This window comes from Cebus imitator, unplaced genomic scaffold (genome assembly GCF_001604975.1).
Source record: "Cebus imitator isolate Cc_AM_T3 unplaced genomic scaffold, Cebus_imitator-1.0 Scaffold285, whole genome shotgun sequence".
NCBI classification, from domain to species: Eukaryota; Metazoa; Chordata; class Mammalia; order Primates; family Cebidae; genus Cebus; species Cebus imitator.
The window spans coordinates 2,510,656-2,525,837 of NW_016107600.1; the positions used below are offsets into that span (position 1 = coordinate 2,510,656).

General features: G+C 38.8%; 1 protein-coding gene across 5 annotated transcripts in view; it reads right to left on the bottom strand.

The window, feature by feature from the left end:
* Positions 1-2,514: 2,514 nt before the first annotated feature.
* TESPA1 (thymocyte expressed, positive selection associated 1) overlaps positions 2,515-15,182 on the bottom strand; it is a 43,312-nt gene continuing 30,644 nt past the window's right edge. For all 5 annotated transcript variants that reach the window (XM_037729009.1, XM_017501897.2, XM_017501898.2 and 2 more), the window contains one exon: positions 2,515-2,834. The gene's annotated coding sequence lies outside the window, so the exon portion shown is untranslated. The remainder of the gene's footprint in view (positions 2,835-15,182) is intronic.

Below are 15,182 nucleotides of genomic sequence, written 5' to 3' on the forward strand. Positions count from 1 at the left end.
TTCTAGAGAGAGCTAAGGCAGCATGGGAGCAAGGGAAGCTTTTGTTCTCAAGGCTAATAATAGAACTTTCTGCAAAAGATTCTGACTCACCATCTGAATTCTTCAGAATCTTCCTGGTGAGGGGAAGGGGTTGGAGAGGGTAGGGCAGCAGGGACGAATGCATTGTTTCTCTCTCCCTCCCTTGTATTTCCTGTGTAGATCCGTCAGTCACTCCTTGGCTGTGTGGCCTGAGACTAGAGACTGAGGAAGCCTCTAGCGAACAGAGGAGATTATCTTGATCACACGCCACTACTTCCAAAATGAGATCTCTGGTAGACACACTCCCTAGATTCCTTTCAGTTATCCATTCCTATATTGAGGAATAGTGTCTGGCAAAACTGAATTTGGGGATTGCCTCATTCTGAGCCTCAACCCATTTCCTCATGGAGATGGGCTAAAGGATGCCATTAGTCTCTTAGGTTCTTAACATGGTTTGGATCCATGTCTCCACCCAAATCTCATGACAAATTGTAACCCCCATTGTTGGAGGTCGGGCCTGGTGGGTGGTGATTGGATTACGGGGTAGTTTTCATTGATGGTTTAGCATCCTCTGCCCTTGGCACTATGTAGTGGTGAGTTCTCACAAGATCTGGTAGTTTAAAAGTGTTAGCACCTACCCCTTTCTCTGTTCCTCCTGCTCACACTATGTAAGATGCCTGCTCTCACGTTGCCTTCCGCCATGAGTTAAAGCTCCCTGAGGCCTCCCCAGAAGCTGATGTTGCTATGCTTCTGGTACAGCCTGCAGAACTGTGAGCCAGTTAAACCTCTTTTCTGTATAAATTACCTAGTCTCAGGTATTTATTTATTTATTTTTTGAGACGGAGTTTCGCTCTTGTTACCCAGGCTGGAGTGCAATGGCGCGATCTCGGCTCACCGCAACCTCCGCCTCCTGGGTTCAGGCAATTCTCCTGCCTCAGCCTCCTGAGTAGCTGGGATTACAGGCACGCGCCACCACGCCCAGCTAATTTTTTGCAGTTTTAGTAGAGACGGGGTTTCACCATGTTGACCAGGATGGTCTCGATCTCTTGACCTCGTGATCCACCCGCCTCGGCCTCCCAAAGTGCTGGGATTACAGGCGTGAGCCACCGCGCCCGGCTCAGGTATTTATTTATAGCAGTGTGAGAACAGACTAATACAGTTCTTTAAATGAAATACTCTCAGATCTTTCTGTTCTCTCGTGACCAAGATAGCCTAACTTTCCCCTCAGCTTGAACAAATAGGTTCCTCCCTGGCTCTATGCTCTTGACCTCCCTTAAGAATATTTGCTTTAGAAAATTTATTGTAGGTTCTTTCTCTGTTTCTTGAGATGTAAATCTTCTGCCAGCTTCTTTCCAGTTTTACAACTCAGGAATATCTTTCTCTAGGACCTGAGAACCATCTCTTTGAAATGTAAACATTGAGGAAGATAGTGCCTCCTGTCTCCTGGTTTCCATGGGTGGCAAAGGTAGGAAACTTGGGGTTGGGGGGTTGGGGGTGGGGGTAGGGGTCCAAATTGTAAAACGATCTTTTATCATAAAATAGGAGAAAGTTCATTTTTTTCTTTTGGTAAGGCCAATTAGTAAACACAGATGGTTTAAAATTCTTTCCACCCTAGCTCTTACAAACTCCTCAGCCCTTTGTCTCTGCCTCACTAGACGTCAGACTTAGTTTGCACCCTCTCCCCCAACACTGGCAATAGCATCAGAACAAAAATCAACTCCTGTTTATCATGTCTGGTATAATTTTTTTCTTTAAACTTTTGATTATGGTTTCCCTCAAATGCCCTCAAATCCCTCTCTTCTTGTCTTTTTTTTTTTTTTTCTCATACTTTATTTGGCAGCCAAATAACATACTTCTGGAAATGCATGTATCTTACCTCTCCCATTCTATTAATACCAACATTTTTTCAGGGGAGAAATGTGTCCAAGATGCTCTGAAACCACATACTGCCTAAGAGAGCGCTGTATGTGCTCAAGCCCTGTTTATTGACAAAACAATTAACTTCCAAAGCAAACTACAGCTGTTAATTAACTTCAAAAACATACCGTGATTTAAAAAAATTATTTGTACTGTTTTCTGCCAGCAGAAATAGCATTCCCCCCAACCCCCAATGACTGGCTAGGAAGAGAGACTCTGAATCCTTCTTATCTCTTTTTCTATAAAGATACTAAGTTTTGGGAAGAGAAATAAACTGGATTTAAGGGGGAGCTTCCATGCTGGTCTCTTCAAAAGAGGCCTCAAGAAGAAAGATAGGTCTCTGTTGTTGTGGAAGATTTTCTGGAATTTAGTTAGGAACATGGGATGAACAGAGGCACAGAGGGAATCATGCTGTGGGATGCACCATGCTTTTAAAGCCAGAAAGTGAGATGTCCTCCCTCTCTTAGCTTGGGCCCTTTGAAAGTATTAGAAACAAACTTGTCCCCTAAACTTGATCCTAAAGTCCCCTAACTGCTCATGGCAATGTAAAACTTGAGAGAAAACTAAGGCTTTGTTCAGTTTACTAATGTCTATATTATATATTTTAATATACACATAGTAGAGAAACCAGTGTACAAAGAAATGAAATGATGTGCCTAAGGTCTTCCTCTGTGCATGCAGTTTGTGGCAGCATTGGGATGTGGATTCCAAATCTCTGAGTCTGGTCTTCTTTCCCATGTACGATGCTGCCTTCCTCCTGCTGAGCTCAGGGATTTGGAGGACCAAGGAGTAGAGGCTGGATGTTGAGGACAGTGCAGTTTCCTGAAAAAGGTGGGAATTAGGTTCCTCTATGAAGCCACTTCTGTCAGACCACATGCTGTTGTGGTGGTGGAAAAAGCCTGCAATGGGAATAAAAAAGATACATATCATGCATTTTTGAAACAACTTTGGGTACTGAGGTTGGCAGGAACTTTCATATCTCAGCTGTGGAAATGTTTCTCAGTACTATAAGTGATATTTAAAGTTATTAGCAGCAGCAGCAGAGTTATGTGACTTAGGGTTTCTGCTCTTTTCATAATAAGGTGAGATTCCTGCAAGAGTTTACCTCTTGCTGTTTAATACCTATAAAATCATATATTTATACCTTTCTTCTTTTGTATAGATTGCTGAGCACTGTTGGAGAATATCACTAAACCACTACCAATTCATGTTTTGCACCTTGAAATGAGCCTGGCGTTATTCACCTATTCAACTAGCAATGCCTTTTCTATTAATAATTCTCTTTATTCTCCATAGGAGAATTCTCAAATTTTCACCATTCTTCTCCTGACTCACACTTTTTAGTATGACCTCATAGAAAAAAGAGAGAATGAAATAGGCAGAAATTTTCTTCACTTCCTTTCCAGATGACCAATATAATTGTATTTATACTTACAATTTTTTTTTCCATTTTTTCTTTCCTCTAATCTCAGAGAAAGATCTGTCATACTACTTTATGGCTAGCTATACCCCCCAAAAGTGCTTTGAATCTCATTTCATCCCTGTTCTCAGTGACTTCACACCATCATTATCCCTGATATGGTTTGGCTCTGTGTCTCACCTGAATTGTGATCCTGAGTGTTGGAGGTGGGGCCTCAAGGGAGGTGACTGGATCATAGGGGCGGATTTCCCCTTTGCTGTTCCAATGACAGTGAGTGAATTCTCATGAGATCTGGTTGGTTGAAAGTGTATAGCCCTTCTCCCTTCTCTCTCTCTCTCTCCTGCTGGCCATGTGAATATATGCTTGCTTCCCCTTCCCCTTCCCCTTCTGCCATGATTGAAAGCTCCTGAGGTCTCCCCAGCCATGCTTCCTGCACAGCCTGTGGAACTATGAGCCAATTAAACCTCTTTTCTCTACAAATTACCCAGTCTCAGGTAGGTCCTTATAGCAATGTGAAAACAGACTAATATAATCCCTTCTCTCCTGAACCACAACCTTTCCCATTCTATTGATTCTTTCCTTCCAGGGAAATATTTACTATATGCTTAAACTTTCCCCAACCTAAAAAAAAATTGTTTACCTACTTTCGTTTCATCATTTCCTATTCACTTTTCATATTAATATTTTAAAGCCCTTTCATTCAAATGAAAATATTCTTCTCAAGGTTAGTAATTGTTATCTAGTCACAAATACAATGGTAGCTTTGCATTCTCCTTCCTGTTGGATATTTAATGGTAAATGTTACCAAAGACTACATCTTCCTTCTTGAGAGAAACATCACTTGGTTTCTATTTGCAAATTTCTTTTTCCAATCAATATTTCTCCTTTATATATATATTTTTCCTTGATAAATCTTTAAATCCTAGTATTTCTAAGGTTTTTTGTTTTTTTTTTTTACTTTAGGTTCTGATTCTACATGCTTTCTTGGGTGAGCCATCTTTTCTTATGCCTTCACCTATTATAAGTAAGCCTTGAATTCCAAAAACCTCAATTCCCCAGATTTCTTTATCCAACTGTGTTATGAACTACTGTTTGAGTTTGCCCTCCAAAATTTGTGTTGGAATATAATTGCCATTGCGATAGTATCAAGAGGTGGTTCTTAGAGAGGATTACATAAACTCATCAGTGTGAGACTCCTATGATGAGACTGTGGGCTTTATAAGAAGAGGAAGGGAGACCTGAGATGGCATGCTCTTGCTTTTTTACAACGTGATGTCCTCTGCCATGTTATGATGCAGTAAGAAGGCCCTCACCAGATGTGGTCCCTCAACCTTGGACTTCCCAGCTCCCAGAACTGTAGTAAATAAATTTCTTTTATAAAATAAAACATCCAGTTTATAATGTTATATTATGGCAACAGAAAAGCATCCAAGACATGGACCTGTTTATTTCAGTATTTTAGAAGTGCCTCACACTCACCATGTTCAGATATGAACTCACCAGTTTGTTCTAAATAGTCAGACAAGATAACTAGATATTCTATCAGGACAGTGTTAGTCTTGACTTTCTATTTACAGTGCTGTTTTACAGTGCTGCAAGGGCAGAGATTACCTTACAGATTTATGTTGGTAGAGATGCAAATAATTTCCATCCAGTGGAACCAGCAATTCCAGAGATAAAGTTTATGCTGTTATTGAATATTAACCATCTTTGTACCTAATAATGGCAATCTATTAAGTTCTCTCTCTATATAAATTAACTTCTCAAATAGTGTTTGGACCAGTTAAAGCATACTGCTGGTACCTTTATTAATTAATGAGTTGAGGGAAGTCTTTGGACATATTTATCTACATTTGCATGACAGTCATTATTTTACTTTTTTGAAAATTATACTTTAATATATTTGCCTTCCAAATTGTTATTCCTACTTTACTTAATTCTTAATAAAATGAAATTTATATCCATTTAGTTGCCCAAGAAGAAACCTGCATGCTCTATCTTTCTGTTCCTCATTCCATTCTTCCTTCCCAAACATGAGTCTAAGTGGTCCTGGCTTAGACATCTTACCTCCTAAATATCTCAGAATCTCACTCGTCCTGCCCTCCATTCCCACTGCCTTCGGCTTATTTCTGATCATCACATTTCTCCTCAGGTTTCTGCAGTAGACTGTTAAATTATTTTCCTTACTCCACTGGCTTCCTACCCAGTCCACCTCCTATATTTCTGCCAGAATAATCTTTCTAAAAGACAAATCTAATCATCTCGCTTCCTTTGTAAATTTTCCAGTGGGCTCCTGTGGGCTCCTATCTTAGACTAAATCAAAACACTTAAAATAACATAGGAGACTTTGTTTTATAATCTGCTTTCTATTTATCTTTCCTATTTTCATTTTTGACCTCTCTCCAGAACATCCCCTTTCTCTCACTGGGCATAAGGTGTCGTTTCAGAAGATACTGTGGTATTCCATTCATCTGGCTTTGAACTTGTCTTTCTCACTGCCTAGAATATCAATATTCTGCTTTCTTTTTTTCTGCTCCCCTCAGCCACCTTCTCCCTGTTCAGCGTTTACACATCTGTCCAGACTCACTTTCTCTACATCTTTGCCAACACATATCATTAAAAAATAATAATGTCATCTTCTGAGAAGTTAATTTCTGTGTACTTATGGCATTTAATGAAAAGTATTAATAATTACTGATTTTCTCATCATGTCTTTCACTAAACTATGAGCTCAAAGTATCCTGTGAACATTTCTGCTTATTCTGTATAATGCTCCCCTTGGTGGTGAGTTTATAAGAAGGCAAGCACATTTCAGTGATGACAAAGGTGTAAGAGAGTTGCTACTTAGCTTAAAGGGTCAAGGCACACATTAAATGAAGGTTAGATCCAAGTACAGGTAGTGAGGCTTGCCCTGATCCACAGTAACAGCCTAAACTCCTGCTCAATCAGGGCCATATTCTCTGATGGAAACAGCATTGGCTCGAATCTCAGGAGACCTGGGCCCTAGTTCTGGCCCTGATAGTAACTAGTTGCATGATCTTGCTAAGTCTTTTTCTTTTCCTGATCCCTTTCAAGTATAAAATGGATTCTAGGCAAATGAAATCACAAAATGAAAAACCACAGACAAAAGAACACTGCTGTATCTTCTTTTCCTTGGTCTTCCCTTTATCTTTACTGTCTCATTCTTTTTTTTGGCTGTGGAAGCCAGAAAGATACTCTCTATCTGCATTGCATAATCCCCATTTTCTAAGTTGTCGTTCAAATGGATCACCAAGGCTGCTTCCAAGGCTGCCAAGCCACACGATGTTCAGGTGTCCACATTCACACAGAAAGCTATGTCAACATTGCTTTTGAAGATGTGCAGAGAAGAGGAGGTCCTGGTTTCATCCATGTTACCGTACACAGCCCTTCTGGTAGAAAGAGCCTCTAGTAGTTATACTCCACAACATTTTCAGAAATATTGTCTCATATAACTCTTATATAGAGAGATGATGTCCACAGGTTCATCCATGCCATCACATATTGCAAGACTTCTTTCTTTTAAAGGCTGAATAATATTTCATTGTATATCTATGTCACATTTTCTTTATCCATACATCCATTGATGGACATCAATTTGTTTCCACATCTTAGACATTGTGAATAGCGCTGCAGTGAAAATAGGACTGTTAAGGTCTCTTCAAGATCCTGATTTCAGTTCTTTTGGATAAATACCCAGCAACAGGATTGCTACATCATATGGTACTTCCATTTTTTTGTGTTTTGAGGAAACTTAGTACTGTTTTCCACAGCAGCTGCACCATGTTACCTTCTTAGCAACACTGTACAGAAATTCCAGTTACTCTACGTGCTTGACAACAGCTATCTTTTCTTTTCACTCATGGCCACCTTAACAGGTGTGAGGTAATATCACATTGTGATTTTGATTTGCATCTTCTTGATGATTACTGATATTGGGAATCTTTTGCTGTACTCGATGGCCACTTGTATATCTTCTTTCGATAAATGATAATTCCAAAATATATAAGGAACTTCTTCAACTCAATAACAAAACAAATAGATCATCCAATTAAAAAAAATGGGTAAAAGTTGAGAGCCATCCCTTTGACATGTAATTATCAAGGAAGATACATCTCTCCTCCAGTCTCCACAGGCAGGTGGCTATCTAACTTAAGCACTTTGTTTTAACTTGCAAAATTACTTCCTGTCTTAAAAATATGAGAAGTTTATTTTTCTTTGGATAAAGTCAATTGATGGACACAGATGGCCACTCCAATTACCAGGTAAATCTAGGGTGAACTCTGAGTGACGAGTGATTCTGTTAAGTCTTCTTACTTGAGGACAAAATATTGTTTATTTAATAACAGCCATGTATGTGTTGCATCTGCTTGGTTATATAAAAGGGTTAGATTTCCTTCTGTCTTTGCAATCTGTTTAGTGGATTTTCTGTAATGCACATCATCGTCTGCTTTAATTCTTATTCAAAAATAAAGCTGCTTTCTTTCTTTTACAGATTTGTGGAGTGATTTCCTGGGGTGGGAGGAGATTTTGTTTTTAATTATATTTTCCCAACAGAGGCAAAACAACCTTGATAAGAATTGTAAATGAGGTGGAAAAACATTCACATTCTCATGATGTCCTCCCACTAGCTCTCCCCCTTGTCTAATTTCTTCCTACACTTCACATCTGACAGTGCTTCTTCAGAATTTGATACAAAAGTAACTGTGTCCAGTATTATCATGTATAAAATCGGGAATAATGAAAGAGCTTACATCATAGTGTGAAATGATTGAATATCCATAAGTGCTAAGGATAGTGTCTGCTATGTAGTAACCACTATATATATTTGTTGTTATTGGTAATGTTATCATACAGGACAACCTGACATCAAAGAGCAAGACTGTAGCTACCCAACTTACGTAGGTTCCACCAAATACAAAGCAGATAGTGCTTTGAGTTACCCACCATTTGGGGGTATCTCAAACAAGTTTTCTTCTTTGTCTTGTGTTCTGAACGAGCATTCCTACCTAGTCCTTTCGGTCTCTTCTGCCGCCCTCAGCAGAGTTGACCATAAAAATGAAAACTACCATCTCTAGATACGGTCACTAGACAAAGAGAATGTATATTGGCCTGTGCTACCTCAGATGTGGTAAAAGAAACAAAAAGAACAACAACAAAGAAAAACTCTCTCCTTGGCCCTGCCTCTTATAAGTGTGATAAAGGTCAAGTGGTTTACATGTCAACACAGAAAACCAATAGAAAGGGCTGTGAATTTGAAATTTTTGAGCATGGTGGAAATCATGAGGAAAGATGTGGGTCATCCTTTCTCAGAAACTTGGAGGAAGATTAAAACTTCTTTCCCTACAGAGCCTAAATGAGAAAGTAGCAAGCGAAGAAAGCTATTGGCTGGGGGCCAAGGTCCTCTTTTAACAGAAAAGGGTGCCTGTTTTACTCCGTTTCGTGTTGCTATAACAATACCACAGATACAGTAACTTTTAAAGAAAAGAAATTTATTTCTTACAATTCTGGAGGCTGGCAAACCCAAGGTCAAAAGCCTGCATTTGGTGAGGGCCTCCTTGTAGCATCGTCCTGTGGTGGAGGATGGAGGGAGACAACAGCGCGAGAGAGCAAGAAAGCAAGACAGGACCAAACTTGGTTTTATAACAAGCTCACTCACTTGAGATAACTAATCCACTCCCACAATACTGACATTAATCCACTTATGAGGACAGGGCCCTCATGACCTAATCACCTCTCAAAGGTCCGACCTCTCAGCACTGCCTTGGGGATTAAGGTTCCAATATATGAACACTGTGAGACTCATTCAAAGCACAGCAGTGCCCTTGTCCTAATTACAGAAAGGCACTCACCTTATGTAAATGAATTAGAAAAAAATGGAGCTGGCCCTTAGAAGAAAAAACTCCTTGAGTTTTTGGATGTCAAGCTCAGTAGGGCTGGATTCTAATTCCCATTTGCCTACCCAGCTGGGTGTCTTTGGGCAATGCATGGACTGCACAACCCTACATGGTGGCTGGCTGAGTGCTGCTGCTATTTCCTATCCGCTACAAACAAGTAGTGGTTAATACCTGGGACTTGAAACAACGTTATAATAGAAAACCATTAATCTCCAAGAAGTAATGACAGACTCTGAAAAACGGAGGAGTGGGACTACTTCCCAGTAGAGCTGAAAAAATTATTCACTTAGCTCTGCCTTTGATTGTGGTGAGTGAACTTCCCCCTTCCATATTTATCACACAGGCTTTAATATTGGCAGTACTGAGATGCTGTCATAGCTCTTCTCTCTTCTTGAGGTCTCTTAAAGGGTAATAGAGGAGTGGATTAAGAGAAATAGTTTATAGCTTTGTGAAAAGATAATTAAACAAATGTACAGAACATTGAAAAAATTTGGGCACTACTGTGACCCCCTTCCTCAGCCAAAGACTATGTCAGGAAAAAAGAGATCCCTTATTCTTCTAAGTAATCATAGAAAGAAAATCTACAAAATATTTTCCAAATTTACTTGAGAGAAAAAGTGCATTTAATTTTTAAAATTATTCTGTTTCATTGATTATAATAAACCACCTTTTGTAAGACTCATAATTATTTTACATTCCACTTAAGGAGCCCCCCCCCAAAAAAAAAGACAACTAAATTGGCTGACACTACCAATTTTAAGACACAACCTTATTTCAGAGATGTTAAAATGTGTGCTTTAGAATCAATAAAATACAGTATTTTAACCTATTACCTCTCCTGCTGTAATGAAGCCCCATTACTGGCAGAAAATGGAATCTAGTTAGGTACTTGAAATGCATGACTCCTAGCAATACTTTCTCCCTAGCAATTCAACTCTAATATTTTAAAATACTGACCTTTAGACAAAGTTGGGACGGGTTTGTGAGAGGAACTTGTATTCTGGGCGTTGCATAGATTGCCCAGAAAAGTATAACCATATAAATCCTGCACACAGCCTGCTTTGCGAAACATCTTGGGATTTTTGTTGTGCAAGGCTGACATCTGCTGGGCAAACAACACTTAAGCCAAGTGTTGCATTTTAAAGTAAATTTAATTCTTGGCAAGAACCTAATTGTGGAGTATATACTACAGATTTTCTGTTTGACTTTGATGACTCTACAAGTTAATTTTCCTTTTCAAATTTTGTATGCTGTGACTGAGTTTGAATGAGCTTTGGAATGAGCACTTACTCCCAGTGAGTCTTTAATATGTGTGGAATAAAGCACCTTAATTAAACCGGTGGTTCTGAACTGACATGGTGCTCCAGAATTACTGTTGGTGAGAGACTGCTTAAAAGATGGCTGCAACAACCCCCTCATCCCACTTGCCTTTTTACAATGTAACTTTGCCACTCCATTAAAAAGTAGAGTCTGTTTTCCTTCCCTTTGAATATAGGTTGGCTTTGCGACTTGCTTTCACCACTACGATGTAGCAGAGGGGACATTGTACAATTTCCAATATATCTTTAAAAAGAGGCATTGCAGCTTTTGTTACTGCTGAATTTCCAAGTAAGAAAGGCAGACCAGATACCAAACAATGACACAGCCCATGGGAAGGGCACCCAGCTGACTTTCAACACCATGACCCCAGACACATGGGAGAGTCTATGTTTGACCTTACAGTCCAGCCACCTGACAAATGCAGCTGCATAAGTAAACCTGGGTTAGAGAAGCAAAAGATCCTCCCAGTCAACCCGGAGAACAATGACAGACAACAAATGATTATTCCTTAAAGGCACTACATTTTTGGTGGTTGTTATGCAGCAAAGGTATATAACACACTGGGAAAGCTTTAAAAGAAGAAAAAATAGGCTGGGCATGGTGGCTCATGTCTGTAATCCCAGCACTTTGGGAGGCTGAGGCAGGTAAATCATCTGAGGTCAGGAGTTCGAGACCAGTCTGGCCAATATGGTGAAATCTTGTCTCTACTGAAAATACAAAAATCAGCTGGGCATAGTGGCACATGTCTGTAATCCTAGCTATTCGGGACGCTGAGGCAGGAGAATCGCTTGAACCCAGAGGCGCAGGTTGCAGTGAGCAGAGATTGTGCCACTGCACTCCACTCCAGCCTGGGCAACAGAGCAAGACTCTGTTAAAAAAAAAAAAAAAAGAAGAGGAAGAAGAAGAAGAAAAAACAATGCCCAGGTCCCATTCTATTGGGTCGATCCCAGGAAATTAGTTATTTTTAAAAACTATTTTTTAAAAGCTTGCTAGATTGTGAACTATTAACTTAACAACTATTTTATGACCACAATTACCTTTAGTAAAATTCAGTAGCACCAGCAACAACATTATTGTTATTCTAATGTATTACATTACCTTTACATACTACCTGTAAGGTGTTGAAACTTTATGTAAATATATAGTCCATATAAAGGTATATGTGCATATATAAAAAATTATTATCATTATTCTATTACATAGGACAAAACTGAGGTGGGGTGATTTTTCCAAGATCATTGAATTAGTAAGAATTAGGTAAGCTGACTCTACATAATAAATTTTTATTTTAATAGACTTTTTTTTTTAGAGAAGTTTTAGGTTCACAACAAAATTGAGCAGAAGGTACAGAGATTTCCCATGTACACCCTGAACCCATGCATGCACAGCCTCCCCTGTTATCAACATTCCCCACCATAGTGGTGCATTTGTTACAATTGATGACCCTACACTAACACTTCATTATCACCCAGAGTCCATAGTTTACATTAGGGTTCAGTCTTGGTGTTGGACATTCTATGGGTTTGGAAAAATGTACAATGACATGTATTCACCATTTTAGTATCATATAGAGTAATTTCACTGCCCTAAAAATCCTTTGTGCTCTACTATTTATTCTTCTCTTCCTTCTAACCATTTACGTTTTTACTGTTTCTTCTCAGATTGGTTTCTTTCACTTAGTAATATGCATTTAAGTTTCTTCCACGTCCCCCCTCTTTTTTTTTTTTTTTTTTGAGACAGTCTCGCTGCTAGCAATATTTTCTCCCTAGCAATTCAATTCTAATATTTTAAAATACTGACCTTTAGACAAAGTTGGGACAGGTTTGTGAGAAGAACTTGTGTTCTGGGCATGGCACAGATTGCCAAGAAATGTAATGGAAAGGTTCCCATGATTGCAGGTTGAAGTCGCCCGGCTAATTTTTGTGTTTTTAGTAGAGACGGGGTTTCACCATGTTGGCCAGACCAGTCTCGAACTTCTGATCTGAGGTGATCCACCGGCCTCGGCCTCCCAAAATGCTAGTACTGGGATTACAAGTGTGAGCCACCACGCCTGGTCCTCCATTTCTTTTCACGGCTTGATAGTACATTTATTTTTAATGCTGAATAATATTCTATTGTCTGGATGTACCACAGTTTCTTTATCCATTCATTTCATCAGATTGTTTGTGTTCTTATTAATGTGTTTAAGAATTCTTTGCATATTTTGGAGAGCAGTTCTTTATCTGATATATCTTTTGTAAATAATTTCTCCAGTCTGTGATTTATGTTTTCATTCTCTTGACAGTGTCTTTCAGAGAAAAAAATGTGTAATTTCAATGAAGTCCAACATCATTTTTTTCTTTCAGGGATTGTACCTTTAGTGTTACATCTATAAAGTCATCCACAAACCTAAAATCCTCTAGAATTTCTATGTTACCTTTTAGAAATTTTACAGTTTTGCATTTTACATTTAGGTCTTTGAGCTGTTGGAGTTAATTTTTGTGAAGGGTGTAAAGTCTGTGTCTAGATTCATGTTTTATTTTTGCCTGTGTATATACAGTTGTTCTAGCACTTGCTGAAAAGACTATTCACCACTGTATTGCCTTTGTTCCTTTGTCAAAAATCAGTCGACTAAATTCATGTGTATCTATTTCTGGCCTCTTTATTCTGTTCTATTGATTTATTTGTTTATTCCTTTAACAATATCACACTGTCTTGATTACTATGGCTTTATAGCATCTCTCTCCCCTCCCTCCCTCCCTCCCTCCCTTCCTTCCTCCCTCTCTCCCTCCCTCCCTTCCTCCCTCCCTCCCTCCCTCCCTTCCTCCCTCCCTCCCTCCCTTCCTTCCTCCCTCCCTCCCTCTCTCCCTTCCTTCCTTCCTTCCTCTTCCTTCTTTTCTTCTCTTTCCTCCCTTCCTCTCCTTCCTCTTTTTCCCTTCCCTCCCCTCCCTTCTCCTCCCCTCTCCTCCCCTTCCCTTCTCTCTTTTCATAGGGTTTCCCTGCGTCACCCAGGCTGGAGTGCAGTGGTGGCATCATAGCTCAGTATAACCTTGAACTCTTGGGCTCAAGCAATCTTCCTGCATCAGCCTCCTGAGTAGCTAAGATTACAGGCATGTGCCACTATGCTGGCTAATTTATTTTTATTTTTATTTTTTGCAGAGATGAGGTCTTGCTATGCTGTCAGGCTGGTTTCAGTATTGTTATTGTTATCCAGCCATCCCCTCACCTTGGCCTCCCAAAGTGCTGGAATTACAAACGTGAGCCACTGTGCCCAGCTTATAGAAAGTCTTGAAGCTGGGTCGTATCAATCCTCCAACTTTGTTCTTTTCCTTCAGTACTTTATTAGTTATTCTGGGTCTTTGCCTATCCATATAAACTTTAGTATCAGTTTATTGATACATAAAAAATTTTGTTGGGATTTTGATTGGGATTGCACTGAATCTACAATTGAGAAGAACTAACATCTTGACAATATTGAGACTTCCTATCCATAAGCTATGAATGGAGTATCTCTCCTCTTACTTAGTTCTTCTTTTATTTCTTTCATTAGAGTTTTATAGCTTTTTACATATACATATAGATCATGTATGCATTTTGTTAAATTTATCCCAAGTATTTCATTTTGGGGCGTGCTAACATAAGCTATGTTTTAAATTTCAAATTCCATCTGTTTATTGCTGGTATAGAGTAAAGCAGTTGGCTTTTGTATATTAACCTTATATTCTGCAACCCTGCTATAATTGTTTATTAGTTCCAGGAGGTTTTTGGTTTTTGTCATTTTTTTCAGATTTTACTTAGATGATCACCATCTGCAATCAAAGTCAGTTTATTTATCCCTTCCCATTATGTATACCTTATATTTTCTTTTCTTGCGTTATTGTATTAGCTAGGACTTCCAATCCCATGTTGAAAAGCAGTGCTAAGAGGGCACATGGAAAAGCTTTGAATTTATAATTTATAACTTAATGGTTATTAAGTAAGAAATTAGCTGTAGGTTTCTTTTTTGTGCATTCTTTATCAAGCTGAGGAAGTACCTTTCCATTCCTAGGTTACGGAGATTTCCCAGTTTACTGAGAGTTTTATTCAATGGCAGTTGGATTTTGTCAAATACTTATTCTGCATCTATTATAGTGATCATGTGATTTTTCTTCTTTTGCCCATGATGGATTACACTAATTTATTTCTAAATGTTGAACCAGGCTTGCATACCTTGGATAAGTCCCATTTTCTAACAGCGTACACTTATTTTTATACATTTCAGGTTTTGATTTGCTAATATTTTATTGGGGATTTATACATCTATGTTCATTAAAGTTATTGGTCTGTAGTTTTCTGGTAATATCTTCCTATGGTTTTGGTAATAGGTAATGCTGGATTCATAGAATGAGTTAAGAAGTATTCTTTCTGCTTCTATCTTTCTTTTTTTTTCCCCCTCCTGCTTCTATCTTCTTAAAGAGATAGTAGATAATATAATTTCTTTTTTAAATGTTCGATAGAATTCATTGGCCCATCTGTGTCTGGTGCTTTCTGTTTTTGAAGGTTATTGATTATTGATTTAATCTCTTTAATAGATACCGGACTACTCACATTGCCCATTTCTTCATGTGTGACAT